Source organism: Bemisia tabaci, chromosome 2 (assembly GCF_918797505.1).
Source record: "Bemisia tabaci chromosome 2, PGI_BMITA_v3".
Lineage (NCBI taxonomy): Eukaryota > Metazoa > Arthropoda > Insecta > Hemiptera > Aleyrodidae > Bemisia > Bemisia tabaci.
The window spans coordinates 59,604,478-59,622,989 of NC_092794.1; the positions used below are offsets into that span (position 1 = coordinate 59,604,478).

At 40.3% G+C, this 18,512-nt stretch overlaps 1 long non-coding RNA gene across 1 annotated transcript; it reads left to right on the plus strand.

Annotated features, from left to right (window-relative positions):
• Window positions 1–3,884: 3,884 nt before the first annotated feature.
• Window positions 3,885–7,734, plus strand: LOC140223841 (uncharacterized). The gene is made up of 2 exons (XR_011899125.1): window positions 3,885–5,809; window positions 5,858–7,734. It is a non-coding gene; the product is annotated as an uncharacterized lncRNA (long non-coding RNA).
• Window positions 7,735–18,512: the final 10,778 nt, after the last annotated feature.

Consider the following 18,512-nt stretch of genomic DNA (forward strand, 5'->3'; position numbering starts at 1 on the left):
CCCTCTGTATAATACCAAAAGTTGGGTCATGCTTTGCGCCTCTAAAATCCTAAAACTGACGCAAGAACGTTTAGTTTCATGCGAAAAATTGCTCGTCACATCACAAAAATTGGCACGGACAACCAGAGGACCTACTAACAAAAACGAATCAAAAGAGCGACACCTTTTCATGATCAGAACGCGAAACCAAACGCGCAAAAATTGAAGACAAGTCTGAAGATATTGTTGCAATAGCTAACTTGACCACTGAATGGTGCGGGTTATTCCACAATACGGTCACTCGTAGTGTTCGAAACACACGCCGGCCAAACAGCAATATGCCGGTGAGAAATTAAACTAGCGGCTCGCTGAGAAAATCGTTGTTAAACTCCGTTTTGGGGATTTTTCGGTGTATTCCTTATTCAAGGCATTTTGAAAGGGCCTTTTCCCATTTCGGCCCCTAAGAAAAAAAGATGCAGGCCAGATGGCTGCTGAAACTTCATGCCGAGTTTCAAATACTGGACACGTGTTTTCGACAAAAAATTCGCTCAGTTCCAAAATCAAGAAACACCTACTACCCCTGATAGCCTATTAAGAAATGGGGCAGCTCGACAACTAAAGTTTTTCAAAAAAAAAGTTCCCAGGAGAAAAGGACTGGATTCGGAAGAAGTACTCTCACTGACAGAAAAATATAAGATCGTAAACTTCACACAAAGGTCAAGGCGACAGTGGGCCACCTCTTGAAGGCCAATGTTATGTTTCTGCAATCAAGAATCAACATCTCTCACCTCCTGGCGTTGCAGAAAGTGAGAATACTTTTTGATCTATGAATCCAATGTTGATAGGATACACGAAGAAGGATGTTACACGGCTTAAGAACTCCGATATCTCTCAGGATCCAAACGCAACACAAGAAGTTGAGGCGTATAAATGGACTGCATTTTGCAATTTGGAGCTATAAATACTGGCTCATCTGAAAAAAACACTTATGTGCATAGGGAAACTAGTGGCACATACGTTGAATTTAAACCGGGCCGAAATTTATAGTTCTTAATTGCAAAATGTTCAGTCCAATTAGCCATTAAAAATTCGTGAGAAATGAAAAGCATACCGTTTCCGATCGCAAGGGGATGTAAACGGAAACGGAAAAAAGGTTCAAAGATACTCTAATAGTATTTACAGATGCATGCAGCGAATAATTTTAAGATGCTCGATTGAACAGATATAAGTTAGATCGGCTATTAGGGACACTGATAATGTCCATTTTATCACATTCTTCGAGCTTTTTGATTTCAAAGACTTCTCTGATATAAAGCTTAGCTTTTGGACATTATTTAATCGAGATTGTGAGCCTTGTACAGTTTGATTGCGGTTTCCTTAAAAATAGAAAAAATTGAAAGTTTTTTTCGCACATTCAGATTCAATTATTGCGTAATGTATGATGAATATTCAGGTTTTCATTTCAATTTGTTTGAATTCCCTTGTGCCACGCGTAAAATGATCGTTTCAAAAGTCAGCAATCCTCTGAAAGAGTGCAAACCGAAGTTGGCAGAAAGACCCTAAATTGATCTAATTTCGTTTGATAGTTCATGTTCTAATTACATTTACTTGCCTAATTACTCTCACAGCCTGTTTCGTCTCTGCCCGCACACAGTGCGGCGATTTCGGCCAGACAGTGAGAGCAATGCCTGGGCATGTGTGTACCTACCAATATCCTTTGAAAGAATTCGAATATTTAAAAACACCGGAACGCCCTTGAGGGGCTTAAAATTAAAAAATTGCGGGAATGAGTGCGCCCTTAATAAGTTCGAATAAGTTTTTCGGCGTTTCTTCATTTTCGAATTCGTTCAGAAGATATTAAAGGTGGGTACTTTCTTTTGAAAAAACCCGTATTGCCTACTTTAAAACGCGACGATTTGCATTCCTATCATTTTCTCTCACTGCCTGTTTCGTCTCTGCCCGCACACAGTGCGGCGATTTCGGCCAGACAGTGAGAGCAATGCCTGAGCTTAAATACACGGTGTTTCAAAACAGGGTAGGTATCCACCTCGAATATACTTTGAACAAATTCGGATATTGAAAAACACCGGAACACCCTCGAGAGGCCCGAAAGAGGAGATTTGCAAAAAAGAGGTCGCCCTCAAATATTTTGGATGAGTGTTTCGGCATTTTCCAATATTCGAATTCTTTAAAACAATATTAACAGTGATTACCTTACTTTGAAACACCCGGTAATACATATTTGAAAACGCGACAATTTGCATTATTCATCATTGACACTCGTCATCTTCCTAAAGGATAAATGGCTGCTGCACTGACATTGTCCTGGAACACAGTGGATCGAGTCAATTAGAGAGGTCGGACAAAATTTGGAAACTTTAAAAGCTTATAACTCCGATCATACACAACTTTAAGGTCTTAAAGGTGGTTTCATTGGTGTCCTCGTGAAATTTTCTTTCAGAATCACCTATTAAAATTTAAAATGTGATGAAATAAACATCAAAATGTGCAATTTTAGTTAAAAATTTCATGTCCGACCTCTCTAACTGACTCGATCCACTGTGTGGAGGGAGGAAACCCTCAACTTTGAAATACAGAAGTGTACAAGAACGAGAAAGAGGAGAAAGATCCGATGTGTGAGCACCTTTGGTGATAATGAATTTTCCAACAGTGTGATCATAAGTTCATGTCGAGGGTGAAACTACGAACCAAACCGCAAAGCTCGGTTAGCGACATCTTCTCTGTCGTGCTATATGTTTCAGATGGAGAACTACTCAACGTCAATTTCTTAAAGCTTCCGAGATTTTCCCACTCTGTGCGCAGCAAATTCTGTAGAATTTTAGAAGGATTGTTGAGTGTTCTCCTATAAAAAAAAAAAAATAAATAAGATACCTGGTAGATTTTAAACATCACAGACGGGTTATGTGGTTTGGGAGTTTCACCTTCGATATGCAATTGGACGTATTTCTGCCAAACGGAACTATCTGCATTAAGACATGAGCCTTGAGACCCATGAGAATATACGCATGACAGGGCTCTCGTCATAACGCACACAGTTCCGTTTGACAAAAATGCGTCCAATTTACATGAAAACTGAATTTACAAAAATCAGTAGACATCCTCATAACCTTACGGTGGAGTCCACATTACGTAATTTTACGCACTGTCAGGCTGCGACAGAAAATCAGTCTTCTCGATAATTGTATTTACTCCCAATGCTGAACTGACGTCAGACGATTTTCTTTCGCAGTCAAGTGTGTAGGTACGTAATATTCATTATTTTTCTCCATGTTTTTTGTTCTTCTATTTGTTCTTCTATTTTATTTATTTTTTTTTTTATTTTTAAATGGTTTTTATTTCTTTGTTTTTTTTTTCTTTCTTTATTTTTTTTCTTTCTTTATTTTCTTTCTTTCTTTGTTTTTTTCTTCTTTCTTTGTTTTTTTCTTTCTTTCTTTGTTTTTTTCTTTCTTTGTTTTTTTCTTCTTTCTTTGTTTTTTTTTTTTCATTTTTTTTCTTGTTTTTTTTTGTTTTTTCCGTTTTTTTTTTCATTTTTTGTTTTTTTCGTTTTTTCCCCATTTTTCTCCGTTATTTTAATTCTTTGTTTTTCTTTCATTTTTCTTCAAGTTCTTACACAATAAGCGTATAATTACACACAATAGTAACAAACCTAAAATAAACTTGCGCATCGTTCATACACTCGAATGTAAACAGACTCTCTATAACGCCAATACGGCATTATCGAATAACTTTTGTGCAAATAAACGACACGGAAGCTTTTACATAGTTTTTACAAAAAGGTCTCCTACGATTCGAATTCCCGAGTTCGATGCAGTTTCATCCGCACCCTTAAGCATAAAAATCTTCAGTACATTGATGGTCATCCTCGGTTCTTTTTCCCATCTTGAAGTTCATCCCAAGAGGCAGAGAAGATCTTCATTTTTTCTGAAAAATCCTAAGTGCATCCGAAATTTGGAACATTTTGATATAACAGAAAAAGATCGTAACTCGAACTCCTTCCGCTTATTAAAAGTGTTTCTGGAATATTTCACAGGTAAGAAATTTTCAATTTCGCTTAATCCAGTGTACTGCTCGGGTGTTTTTCTCGATCCATCGTTGGCATCAGCTTGAGAAAAGTCACAGTCCTGGTTTCGGTTAGCTAACATGTTCGAGCAAAATTGCTCCAGGCAAAAAAAAGCTCGATCCTCACGCGGCTGCAAAAGCTCCCCACTCCTTTTGCAAATTCTCTCTACGAATTTGTAGAGTTTCAACACTGCCAGATCATTTGACGTGCTCATCGGGTTGGTAGCACTGTAGCAGGTATGCTGTTGTTTCAAACATTTGACGCCTATTTAACCCATGATGGCATGTTGTCCAAGGCGGCGAACGCCAGCGCAGCCAGCTTCCCTTGAATGAATGACGAATAACATGCCCAGGGACGTTGGCCAACTGTATTGGGTATGCGAGGGGAATTTTCTCCGAGCAATTAAATTGCGGAGTCACTGCGAATGTTTAACTCGGGTCAGCGAAATTGAGTTAGTTCCCGGAAAAGAGGCTTTTACCTTGAGTTCAATTCATTGTGCTTAGTTGGGTTGAGTTTCTTGAGCTCAATTCATTGTGCTCAAATGGGTTGAGTTTCTTGAGTTCAATTCATTGTGCTCAGTTGGGTTGAGTTTCGTACGTCACCAGGCGTTGCTGAAGTACATGTTAATAAAGACGACTGAGGTCACCGGCCATGAGTTCTTTCTACTGCAAGTCGTGGAATTTTCAAGGAACTGATTTGAAAAAAGAAGTGCCTCCGTCAGTTTTCGAATTTCAGGACGCGAGCACCCGATCTCAACTCTGTTCCAAAAGTTCCTGCGACTGACTTCGCTTTCAACGGTGAATGAAGAAAATACAGGATCATTACAATGTTGAAGCACAGATCTTGATAAGATGAACTCCAATTCATCAGGTGCCGAGACGGAGAGACGCAATGAACACACTGCGCAGTTGTACTAGTAGCTGACTGAGTTGTTGCTTCCAGACTTAAATGCTTCCAGAGATGCACGAGATAGGAACTGCGTCATTCTCGAGATGAGGACCGGGACCAGTCTCCAAACGTCAAGGCGGTTTAAAAATGCGGACGCTGCGATTTGGGACTATCGCAAGAAATGCCCATGTCACCATGTCAGCAAGGACCGTTCGGGGCGCCTGCAACATCGTATACACACTTCAAGCACGGCATCTTCGAGGGCAATGATGCATAAACTTCTGAAACAGAGAGAGGCTTCCTCGAAGATTTCCGGCAATGTTATCCAGCTATCCAAACAGCATGTTTCCAACGGCTTGTCAACGTATTGCAATCGTCGTGATCCGACCTCGAGGACTGAAACTATCAGGAGAATTTTTCTTGAAACAGGGAGAAAGTTCGGTCAACCTCGAGCTGGAGATCAGAATACATAGACGTACAACGCACTCAGGCGTTCTGCGACGCCCAAATGCCACATGAATATTTCTTTCCGCAGAAGTCATGCGGCAGCTGACGCCTCTAGAATCGTTTCGTTGAAGTCCTGCAGCCACCATTTCATGAGTTCCATCACCTTTTCCAGGGCACGGAGTGCTCAATCAAAACTTATTGGGATCCGAGCGTCTTCAGAATATCTTCTTGAAATTTTCAAATCTTGAATTATGTGTTTAGTTTCGATGGTCAAACCTGGGCGGTTGGCAGTGGTCATCGACTCACTGACCGTCGACATCAGAGCAATAGGAACAGATTTTAATTTTCAGTCGTATCGCCAAAAATGTTGATGGAAATGAAGATCAGGAGGTAATTGGACAACGAGATAAGGAGGTAACTGGACAGCAACAGCAGGAGGTAACTGGACAGCAACAGCAGGAGGTAACTGGACAGCAACAGCAGGAGGTAACTGGACAACCACAGCAGGATCCGTTTCTGCAGATCCACTCGTCAGTTCCGGGATAATTCGACGCCACTACCGGGATTCGAACCCGGAATCGGTTGAATGAGAACTTAAATGCGAGTAGGAGACGATCGAGTTCACCTCAACCACGGGGAGCATTGCATGCTTGTAGAGTTAGTGACCTGAAACGGCCGTGTCACGGACGAAAATCAACGGAACGGATGCATTTACGCCGTGCCCGTGCCGTGATGAGACACGTGAAATTGACACGTAAATTTGACACGTGATCGTAGATTGACACGTGTGATCAATCACTGCTAAGTAGTTAAATATGGAGGGCGATGATTTGTATTGTAATTATTGGTCAATTTCAATGAGCTGCTTGGACAGTATCGTTAATCTCCGTTGTTTTGTCCGTTGCAGGGTGTCTAGTTTTTTTCATTTTGGGAAATCCTGATTTCATTAATTTTCCAAATCCTGATTTTTTGCAGACAAAACTTAAAATTTCTGCGAGAGCATATGCGAACGCATAAAAAAATCCGATCGGAGAGTCGACTTTTTTCAAATCTTGATTTTACGACCGATTTTTCCCCAAATCCTGATGAAAGCGGGATTAAATCCTGATGGAATCGGGAAAATGCTGATGCTAGACACCCTGGTTGAGGTAAAAATCCACGAAATTCTGCTTCCAGCTTTTCTTCTGGGCAGGTCATCCAATATTTTTACGCTCTTCGGGCATGTGTTTCGTCCTCAACAACATCAACGCAAATCGATCGGGTTTTACTCTTAAGGATTTGACCATTCGACTGTCACTTCAACTCACTGAAGAACTTAAAGTATTGTAAAAACGTATTTAGTGAGTACGTGAACGAGTCTGATCTTATGGCCATCATTTCCTCGTCGAGTTCGACTGCGGAGAATCTCAAATTCAGGATACACCAGGTTTCTGGAGAACTTCATGTGGAAATAATTATACAGCACTTGATCCTGACTCCTGCATAAGTATGTGAGATTCCGAGTGCTTTATCGGGTTGAAGGCTGAGAGTCACCCGGCCACTGGACACACTTGAGACTATTTGTACTAGCGGAGGAAGAAAAACATCGATTCAAAATACAAGCGTTATGATTCATATACTTGACATGAACTGGAGGCTGTCAGCATTGTGGAAGAAAATATTAGTCCAAAATAATGATGGCAAGGCACATCTTGAACAACGCATTTTTCATCATGTATTGCCATAAGAATTGTCATAAGAATCAAGAATCCATCCGAACGAAGGGGTGCGTTCAAATTGCAACTTATGGCAAGCTTGGCGATGTACTCAACAGTGCGTCAATTAGAGAATATTTGTGAAGTGCGAAAAGCTTGGTTTGGCAAGGTGAGACGAAACCAGTTTTGTGCTTCTTCGAAACATCGTTGTGCATCATCGTTAGGCTAGGAGAAATTAACTGCGCAAAATTACGAACTCCAGAGGGCGGAGAAAATTTTAGCGAACTGAGGACAGAGCATACCAACGCCTTGATATTCAATCCAATTGCTCCGCTTGAACAAAAATTGGAATAGCTGAAATAGTTGAAAGAAGTCCGGTTGAAACACCTGCAGTACACATTTCAAGATGGTGAAGAAGAGCTGGAGACGAAGCGACGAAAGGGTGTTCGGTATGAAACGCAAGACCGGGAGAAGACCGTTACTTATTTACGACCAGTACAATAATATCGTTGTGATAGCGAAGAGATCGAGCTGTGAGTGTATTAATGAAGTTGAAAAACTAGGCTTAAAGGCGTCTGAGCGGCAACATTTTTTGAAAGAAAACGACTACTTTCTGTCAAATAGTCACCGATCATCCGAGAGACTCTCAGAAATTGTTCGAGTGATTTAAAATCGACAATTTTGTTTTCAGCTAAATGAAAAGGGTCTCTGGTTATTTTCTTGTTATGCTATACTTGAAAATACAGCTTTCATTGGTTCTATGGTGGTATAATGCCCTTCCGGCTGATTTGTCTGAAACAGTGTCAATTGTTGCGCTTTTACGGCTGAGTCACAAGTCTCGTTTGTGTAGAGATTGGACGAATTTTGGCTGTTTAAGCTGGAACAGTGATTTCATCTTTATTAGATGAGACTAATTTTGAAAAAGCTCAATTTAGAAAATTTGAGACTTGCAGATCTCTTCGCTATCGAGGTAGAACATTGCTGCAGACAGCCCCTGCCAGCGATGGGCATTGCTAAACTCTCGGTGCTACAAGCAGCACAAGAATGGACTTCACTTTGCAATAGAAAACTGCTACGCTTATTTCAGAAACAACGTACGTTGACAGTAATTATTACCCTATTCAGATAGGTGCATCTATAAATGAATCAGAAATAGAAGTTTCTAATTGCAAAATAAAGTCCGATTGGACGTCATTCAGCGTGGTGATATTTGCACTGCATTTTGCAATTTGGAACTATGAATTCTGGCTCATCTGAAAAAACACTTATGTGCATAAGGAAACTAATGGCACATAGGTACGTTGTTTTTAAACCGGACCAGAATTCATAGTTCCAGATTGCAAAATGCAGTCCTTTTCTCAGTATTGTGGCTGAGGGAGAGAATCGAAAGGTGGTCGAGGGGGCCTTTTGTTTCCTAAACCTGAAGCACGTTTTGCAATAAAAAAACCACTATTTCTGGCTCATTTTAGAAACAACACACATGCCATTGGTTTCTTAATGCAAAAATGTGCTTTCAGGGAAGAACCAGAGATAGCGGTTCCTTATGGCAAAATGTAATCCAACTATCAATCGATTTTTAATACTTTTGAAGTGCAACAAGAGACGCATATTAACAATAGAAGTTCTGAATAATTGCAAGTTGGACGTCATTAAGCATGGCGATCCATGTTAGTGGCGTAGCCAGGGAAGGGGGGGGGGTTGTTAACAGAAATCATCGATCAATTTAATTTGATTGTATGTGACATTGTGACAATAAAAAAATTGCAACAACCGTATGATCGACAACGAGGATTACAGTGCGGTGCGCTGGAATTCTTGCCGTCCAATGATATAACTTAGGTCGTGCTTGCAGGAACGTGAATTAAGTTTGCTCCAATTGAGGTTCTGAGCGTGGAATTTTCATTTACCATTTTGACTGATAGAAACAAAAATATGATTCGTAATAGATAAAAATGCATTTTCAAACAGTGAACAGTGTCTACTCTTGCAGTTAAGTATCGATCGATAGCACTGGGAAAATCTTGTTAGTTGACATTACAGAATTACTTGGAAGGGCATAAAAATAACCTTCCATAATGATATTATTAGTTTCCACGGGATAAGATGAATTACCGTCGACAGCCCCTGACGGTTAGGCAACACGAATGGTGCTTTCTCAGGTTTAAGCTTCCGAAGTTAGGTGCGAAACCTCTCGGCTTTCGAATTCTGTTCGAGCTAGAAATTTCTAGAATCTCTGGTTGTTAGTAGATGACAAGAATATTGCGTCATTTGTCAGATGGGATTTTTTATGTTACCTAGGCTAATTTGTTTTTTCCGAGCGAAAAATGAAAGGTCAATTTTATGTCCCTAGCTTCGTCAGTATTCGAAAAATTTCTCACTCACTGTCAGTTCAAGGCTAAAACATATTACAATTTTATTTACGGTGCATGTGGCAACCAGTTTAACAGATGACTCTCGGAAAAACTTGGTTTTCCACGTTTTTCTTACCAAAAAAATTAAGCTGTTACCTAAGCAAAAAGGACTTAACTTAAGATTAGGAAGTACAGTTTTAAACTTTTCCTGAAAGCGCCAACAAGTGATATACAACATGCGTTATTGTGCAACATGAAATCATTTCATTCCGCTCCTGCGGAAAAGGACACTAGGCAATGTGGCATGAATAATTAAGATAAAATAATACACATTATTATCCAACACAATCGTTAAAGTTGCACTAATCAGAGAAATTCGTTATCACCATACGCAACATGTTTGAACATTTCCATTATACATTACTTCCCTGCTATCTTCTCTACTTCCGTCCTCGATATTTTAAAAACCGTCTAAGTACAGGCACAATAACTAAATACAAACATGTAAGCATCATTTGCTCAGAGAAAACTTGGCGAAGAAAATAGGTGACAAAATGAAAAATTACCGTTAGGCTCGTCACGAGTTGGAATAAAATGCAAGGCTTCATTCAAAAATAGGAGGCTAAACAGTGCACATCAATAATATCAGTTCCTTACTTGGATTGCATTTGGCGAAAAGGAACCAAGAGCTTACCAATGTTGCTAAGATCGTGAGACTATTAGAACCTTGCAACTATAAACCTATCATCTAAACAAGTTTTATCATTACTCCCAATAAAATATAAGTTCAAGACGAAAAAAACCGTGGTAGATTTAATTTCTTGCGTGATTTCAGAAATTGTGTTGAAAAGAATACAAGTTGTAAAATCCTAGGAAAATTTGAATTCTCTCGGTTGCTTTTTGCAAAATGCAATGCACTTATTAAATACTCCAGAGCCAAAAGGCACCTAATGTACATCATTGGAAACATGGAGTTAATGGCGTTTTGGAAACCTCCTATAACCGTTCCCTTAGTGACTGGAACATTTTGATGCCATTTCTTACGCAGATTTTGGGATACGGAGTTCTAAACATTGAAATTTACATTAAAACAATGGGGCTAACGCGCGGTTCTCTCCTGTGCGTCGAAATGACTAAAATGAAGTTTGACTCTACACTGGAAAAAAAAAACACATTAGATCTAGAGTCCAGACTCTTAAAAACATCGAAAAGAAAAAGTACTCTTGATACAATCAGAATCTAGCTTAAATCAAGAACCAAGCCTCTTAATTTAAGCGGATTTCGTTTTGATTCAAGCAAAAATCCAATCGAATCAAGAGTATTTCTTCTTGTCAATGTTTTCAGGAGTCTGGACTCAAGATCCAATGTGTTTTTTCCCCAGTGTAGGGTACTAAAATAATGAATTGCAACGTTGATGTAATACGATTTTACTTGTGATACGTTCCTCGTAGAATGTAAAAAACTCTTGAGGCTACTAACATTGAATTTTTAACGGTGAGCCGCCAATCTGCTCAAAGCTGGCTGGATCCTGAGGGACATCGGAGCACTTAGATTTACCTAGTGTCGACTAAAACTGGCTAACCAAAAATCAATGCTTACACAGTACTGATTCAGGGCTTTCCCAAAAAATTCGGCACACCCTCGACGGAAATATTCAGTGCCATTCTCGTATCTTCGTGTGAAAAATTTCGAAGTCATGCGCAAATCGTGAAAAAGATGACGAAACCATGAAATTCGAAATGGAACAACTGGCTGCAAATTCACGATATGGCAGGCAAATACTGCACTAAAATTCAATGCGCAATGGAGGGAAAAATTCCGGACCTTCTTGCGGAATTTTCTTGCTTTTTCAGTACTTCCAAACGACCCGCGCCTTCAAAAAATCAATACTATTGCCGAGAGAGAACGGAGAGGGCGATTTTTAATGGGCGCGTTTATATGCATATGATAAAATTACAACATTACACCCCCCCCCCCCCCAAAAAGGAGACAGAAACATAACCTCCTCCACATCATGATTCAAACCCGAATCGTTCAGAAGATAGAAAAATTGAAAAGAAGAAACAGGCCCTATAACGTTCGATGGAGAACCAAGTAGATGCGATGATGCATAATATGACCTTCGAATGATGGTTTAAGGGGAGGGGGAGGGAGGGGGGCATTCTGATCATGGCATTGATGAAAACCTTGACTTGAAATTGATGGTTTGCTAATTTTGGATGATTTTTTAAGACTTTCTTTCATTTCCACGACGTTTTAGTTCAATTATTTAAATACATTGTTCTCTTGGTGCCGTCTATTAACACTTTATCAAAGTCAAAGGCCGTATCTACATCGAGCACCAAAGAACAAATTGGTGCGATATTGAGACACAATGTTTCCTCACTCAACATTTTCATTTAACGTTGTTTGGCTCCAATAAACCTCAGATTATGAGTAAAAAAGTTCAAGTAAGCTGTGATCTCTCAAATCATTTTTAACCAATTTAAGTTTATTTTTTAAGAGAAATAAGTTTATTGACGTTTTGCCTCCAGAATTTCGGCTTAGGGTTGACAATATGTTGCATAGGTGTATGAGCTAATTAATTCAGTATAAAAGAAAGCTCATGCGATTTTTTCTATCGCGCTCTTATATTATCGAATATTGAAAACAAACCAAAAAAGCTACATTGACGAATATTGAAAACAAAACAAAAATGCATACTCAAAACTGTGCTGATGCAAACAGGCGCATTTTCTTTCAGAAAATGTGTAGTTCCAAGAGAATCTTTGGAGGAAAATTGAACAAGCAAAGGATATGAACCAGTTTAGCAGGTCATCATTAATTTAAAGCTGGAATAGTGCCGTATATTTAGAGGGTCTTGAGCTTGGATTCATGATGGATCTCACGAAAGAAAGAGAGTCGACTTCGAAGATGTAAAAAATTTGAATTTATATGTAGTGAACAAGCGCTGGAAATAATAGAAGGAGAGGTACTATACTACCGTGCTAAAGAACGCCGTATGAACATTCGAGAGTTGCCTAATTTCCTTCGATAAAATGGTCATGTTGGAGAAAAGTTATAAATATTTTTCTTTGAAATTTTCAGGAACTTTAGGTGACATTATGAACAAATATATCTAAAAAATTGGAAGGAAAATATTCATAAGTTTGCCAGGAAAGTGTTTTATCAAAAGGAATTTGGCAACGCCTGAAAGTTCACACGGCTTTTTTCCTTAGCACGGCAGAATATCACATCATACATTCCCGGCAAATAGCGAGGTATCTCCAGATTATGAAGCTTGAGCAATTGGTTTCATTAAAAAACGAAACATGAATTTTCAAAATCTGCGAATTAGAAGTGGACCATTTGAGTTTTCTCGTCGCATTGAGTCTTAGTGTGGATTTTTCATAGGATTCCATGCACTAAATTGGAGACCAGTCGCCACTCTCCTCTTTACCTGCGAATAAGTGAGTAAGAACAAACGACCGATCGAATGTTCGTGAGCTGCGTAGGAAGTGAGAAAATTGCGTGGACTGCAACCTTTAATGATGAATTCTATCAATTTGAATCTTTTAAGATCGACATGCGCTCCCATTCCGCTTACACCTTCCAAGGTGTGTACGCGCGCTACGCATTTTGGAGCATTCAAGAGCCGAGAGAGAGACAGGAGATCGGCCGGCGGACTCGGGGAGATGGCGCCACGCTTGAAGTATCACAACAGTTTTGAAGGCGCTTTTACTGCGATCGTTTCCAACGAGAAGTTGGCTTCACCTTCCGGCCAAAGTGTCACAAGCGCCATAAGACGTTTAATAATTTCCGCCGCCTTTTTATTTTTATGCAAAGAAATTGTTCAACAAAGCTGTCCAAAAATTTGACTGAATTTTCTTCGTGCTGCCAGTAAAATTCAGTGAAATTTTCAAACAGATTAAACCAACAGTTTCTCTGCGAAAAAATAATATGGAGGCGGGAATTTTGAAACGTCGCATGGCGCTTATGATTTTTTGACCGGAAGGCGACGATGTAATGTAATGGCTCCCTTTGTAGTGCCACCATCGTGTTCTCGCAAAATTTTGCGATCGAAAAAGCACTTGAATCAAAAATCCCTGACGCGTGCAAGAACTTCATTCCTGCAAATGGGATAGCCCTCTATAGGGCAAGGGGTGGGTGCTTGGCCCCGAAAAAGTTCCGCTTTCGACGCAACGTGCATTCAAAGCTATGCGGTGCTAAGCGCGACAGCCGCAGATCAGAACAAGCCAGGAGGTGATCGGCAGAGCTTCCCCATCAACCAGCAAACACTTTGCCCGGGTGGCTATCGTACCCAAAATCCGTGATCCGTGGTCAAGAAGCCTCGCAGGTTATCACCACAAAGCGCTCGTTGCACCATCGTTACACGTTTCAGCTCGCATCAGTATGAAGCCACCGGTGAGTCCACCAAGATGGAAGTTAAATCGTAAACTGATGGTGAAACAAGGGCTTCGGTCGAGGAGGTGAGATCATACGGTTTGTCAGACCGGCAGATTGACAGAACTTCGAACGATATCTCGGAAGCTTTGACTGAGGAGAAAGCGACCTACGGATTGCCCGACGGACTGCCTGTCCGACGATCGGATCGAACTGTGTGAACGCACCCTCAGTCCCAGTTCCCCGCTCCCATGTGCACCCCCCCCCCTCCCCCCACTAACGACTGGCCCAAATTATTCACGAGAGAAGAACCGACATTCACCCACTCAAAATTTAAACAAATATACAAGTATAAAGTAAAACAAATTAAAAAAACAAAGCAAGACACGATTTCATAAAAATAAGTAGGGGCATTGAAAGATAATCTTTGCCTGGTGTACTTACGATTACACTACCTGGAAAGAAGAAAAAAGAAAAGAAAAAGTAGTGCACTGACTTGATTTTGTTGGGTGCTTTGAATTTTACTGGTATTTACACCTCGCGTAAAGAGAGAAAAAATGGTTGGTAAAAGTAAAGAATATTCAACACGTTTGTATAATGAGAAATTCTGAACGGCCATCCATGAATGACGTTAGGCTATTTAGTGCGATTTTAGAACCTGCTTCCCCATTCCACTCCTTGTTTCACACGCAAAATTGGGAAACAGTTCAATATCTGAAGCCTGACTCTAGATCCCCATAAAAATGACCCTTTCGGGCTGATTTTAGTTTGGTGTTAAGTACCCAGACCGCAAAATCATTTACAAATGGACGGAGTTGAACAGAAAGGAACCAGCGAGTTATATTCTCAGAACAATTTGCCGATTGACAAACTTAGAACATGACAGAGTAGATTTAAGATTCAAATATAGTAAAAATAAAAATAATATAATAAAAACACATATAGTAATATAAACATATGGGCACAATAGATCGAGAGGTCGCAGTGCATGGGGCAACCCACCAGAAAAAGGAAAAAAATATAAACATAGGTACATTTTAAACATCGATAATTTTGTCTATCGTTCGGATCGATTGCAATTTGAGGATTAGAGGATCGTCCGTGACGACGCGGAAAGAGTCTCGATGTTGAATTAAGAATTACATTAAATTTTCATCTCTGAGGTAATAATGCTGCAAATTAATTACTGTATATCACTCCCTTCTGCAGAGACTTAAGTACATACAAGCATAAAAAAAAAAACTGACTGACCATGCTTTGGTTCAGCTGACATATTTTTCTTGACAGTCAGACAAACACTGCTGCTAAGGAGGAACGCCGTATGAACAAATGAGAGTTACCAGATTTCTTTCAATCAAATGGTTATGTTTAACTGATATTTATGAATATCTTCCTTGAAGTTTTCAGGAACTCAGGGTGAACTTACGAACAAAATTATCTAAAAACTGAAAGAAAGATATTCATAAATTTACCAAGAAATTAGTATTTAATCAAAGGAAATTTGGCAACGCCTGAAGGTTCATACAGCGTTCTTCCTTTGCACGGCAGAATACATTTGAAGCTTTCCTGGAGAGCTACATGGGTTCAGCTGGAGAGAGCTGAGGGTAGGCTGGCCCCCTATTGGTGAGGACGCTGTTTAAAAATCCATTAAAGAAGGGGATGGGAGGAATCTCTTTCAGAAAATCTAGGAATAATGACTTCTCTAAATTCTATTTTGAGGCTTCTCTAACGCAAACTGTGGCCAGATGCAAATATGAGGATTCACTCCAGCAATAATCCTTGAAAAATGTCTCAAACTGTCTCCACTTTCCTGCGGACTGATTATTGAAATTGATGGACAAAGCTATAGACAAAGGAAGACATAGGGAGTGCGGAGCGATCCTATTGGTTGATATGGGTGGCTCATATAGACAAAGAGATAAAATGATAGACTAACAGTCGGATCTCTCGCAAGTTGCTGTTAGTTTGTCAATCACCTACCTCCTTTGTCCATTGCAACCACCCGCTTCCACCAATAGGATCTCTCCATATCTCGTTTGTCTCCTTTGTCTATAGCTTTTTGTCTATCAATTTCAATAACCGGCCCGCTGGCAAATTACTTATGCAATGAGACAAGAAAATGCACATCTCTGGATCTACTTCACATACAACAGATTATGTAGGGAGAAGGGGGAGAGGTAAGTGATACTCAGTCTGATACTTGGTGGGGCAATCCTACCCTAACACTCATTAATAAAAACAAGCTGGCACTAACACATCAACATCAATATTTCCCATCATAAACTTTCAAGACAAGATGGTTGCAGAATAACAGTTTTTGATTTCTTTACTTGCTATTGAGGTAGTACACAATATCTCTCTAGTCTTTAATGCTTACGCCTATTCTAGTGAGTGAGGAAAGAAGGTTCAAGAAATATTTCTTCCGAGGCTGTGAGGCTCGGCAAGATGAAAATGGGGACCACAGAACGTTGGTGGAGAGGGACAGATATTGAATCATCACAAGTATTACACACTTACAAATCATAAATGGGCATTGAAAAACTGATTAAAACACGCATGGATCATGATAATCATAAAATAAGTAATGCATGACGGTTACCTAATCCTCGAGTCTGAGGCAATGATCATTCGAGTGGAATTTAGAATCAGATGATCAAGTGTAGAAAACCTGAAAAATTCAATCTATATAACTTGAGTCTTGCCAGACTCCGACTCAGATAGTTTTCAGAGGCCTGCAAACCTATCAAACTTAATGGTGGAGTTTGATTCTTCGAACTGAAAACAGTGCCAAACAATAAACTGTGTGCTAATTTCAGATTAGGAGAAAGGTCTGCGGAGTTCTTGGAAATAGACAAAACATTATATCCTGCATTAACTCGAATTGTCAGAAGATTGACATCTACAGAGAATCAGCAAGTCATTTAGGACCTCAATTTCAAACCATGAAAGTCTCAATTGGTACATTTGAGTTTCAATTTCGCAATGAATGACACCTTATCTGGGCAAAATCTTAAGAAATAAGGGTTGATTCAAACCTCAATCCAGGACCAATAAATACAGCAGCAATAAGGAGAAGTTCCAACCAGACATCGGATATCCTCTCAGCAGCGATGAGAACACTCGAACGATTCAATCAAGCCGCAGATCCACGAAAGGCTTCAGGCTTCAGGCTTCAGGACCCACGAGGCACGAGGCAGCAAGTTCACAAAGATGGCCGACCCTTGCGTATGCCGCTGGCGAAATTCTGACTGTTCTCGAATGCACCGAGGAATTTGCACGAGACACGATAATTAGCCGATAACCGATGATTCACACTTCAAATGAAACGACGAAAATCTCAAAGTATCAAGTACGTTCAGCAAAAGCAGGGCAAGTAAAGTCAACCCCTCAATGGCCCTCAAGCAACAGGTGCCGGAAACGTTTCGGACTCTTGCACTTGCTGCGGGCGAAATTCAAGGTAACGCACTTACGCACTACACACGGCTGTTCTCAATTACACCGAGACGTTTTGGCGAGACACGATAATGAGCACAGATTCATCGAAAAGAATAATTACTTAGGATGAATGATCAGGTCCGATTTCACGCGGGAGTAGTGAGTGACATTACGAACATTACGTGAGGACGGCCGGCTCGACGAGAATAAATGCAAAATCGTTCCGCAGCGTGCAAGTCGCGTGACCCATCAGTGGCGTCTCTCTGCTCTCATTGGCTGATTGACGCGTGACAGGTTTGGACCTGTTGGTGTCTAAGCGTCTGTCCTCTCAAGTCTGCGGCGCGCGAATGAAAGAGAGGACAAAGCAAGTGGCTAGACGCAGATTTAATCTACCTTGGACGCAGATTCAAGTCGGAACTTACGGGTGGGATTCTACGAAGTCAGCTAGCTGTTCGCACTTGCAGATCGGACCACGATTACAGCCAGCTACCCGCCGCACGGTGGGCATGAAATTATCGCACATTCGGAATTTCGATTTTTCGCCGTCTATTTCTGTTGGTTTAAAAGTATCTGAAACTTGTCATTACGAAGTCGACTTGTCAGTTACGATCCTCTGAGCTGATAAAGGGGTCGTAACTTTAAATTGGGGGGGGGGGGGGTGTCCGCCAAAACTTAGAAATTATTCAATCAAATTCAGAAACTACGTACGGAAAATTTTGCCCCGACTCTTTACCTATTGAGAAATCCGAGCTTGGCCCATTCTAGTTCGAAATATTGACTCCTGCAGGTAGGAGACAGAGCCCCCTCCCCAAAATTCGATGCCGCTGAGTCGATATACATAAATAAAGGATCCGGAAAAATGTTTCCTAGAGTGATCAATCATTAGGCATTCGAACAGTCCCAAAGCCTTCCAAACATTTGCTGATGTTATACAGGGGGTTCTATATTTGAAAAATTAACTTGTCTCTGAAATTAACGCGAAAATGGGTACCTATATTACGTGCGGCAATTAAATTGGGTAGGTACACCCCCCCCCCCCCCTCCCCCGGGTCACATCAGCAAATGTTTGGGGGTCGTCAACATGGGCGTACAAAGAATTGAAAATAGTATTTTTTTTCTAAAATTTTCATCATGGAAGCCTCATAGTAAGTCCAAACGGAGTCAAAACTTCAAAATTTCAATTCAAAAGTATTCTTTGCTAAAAGTAAAAAAGCGTAATTTTTATGCAAAAATTAGGAAAGTAAGTCATCTTAC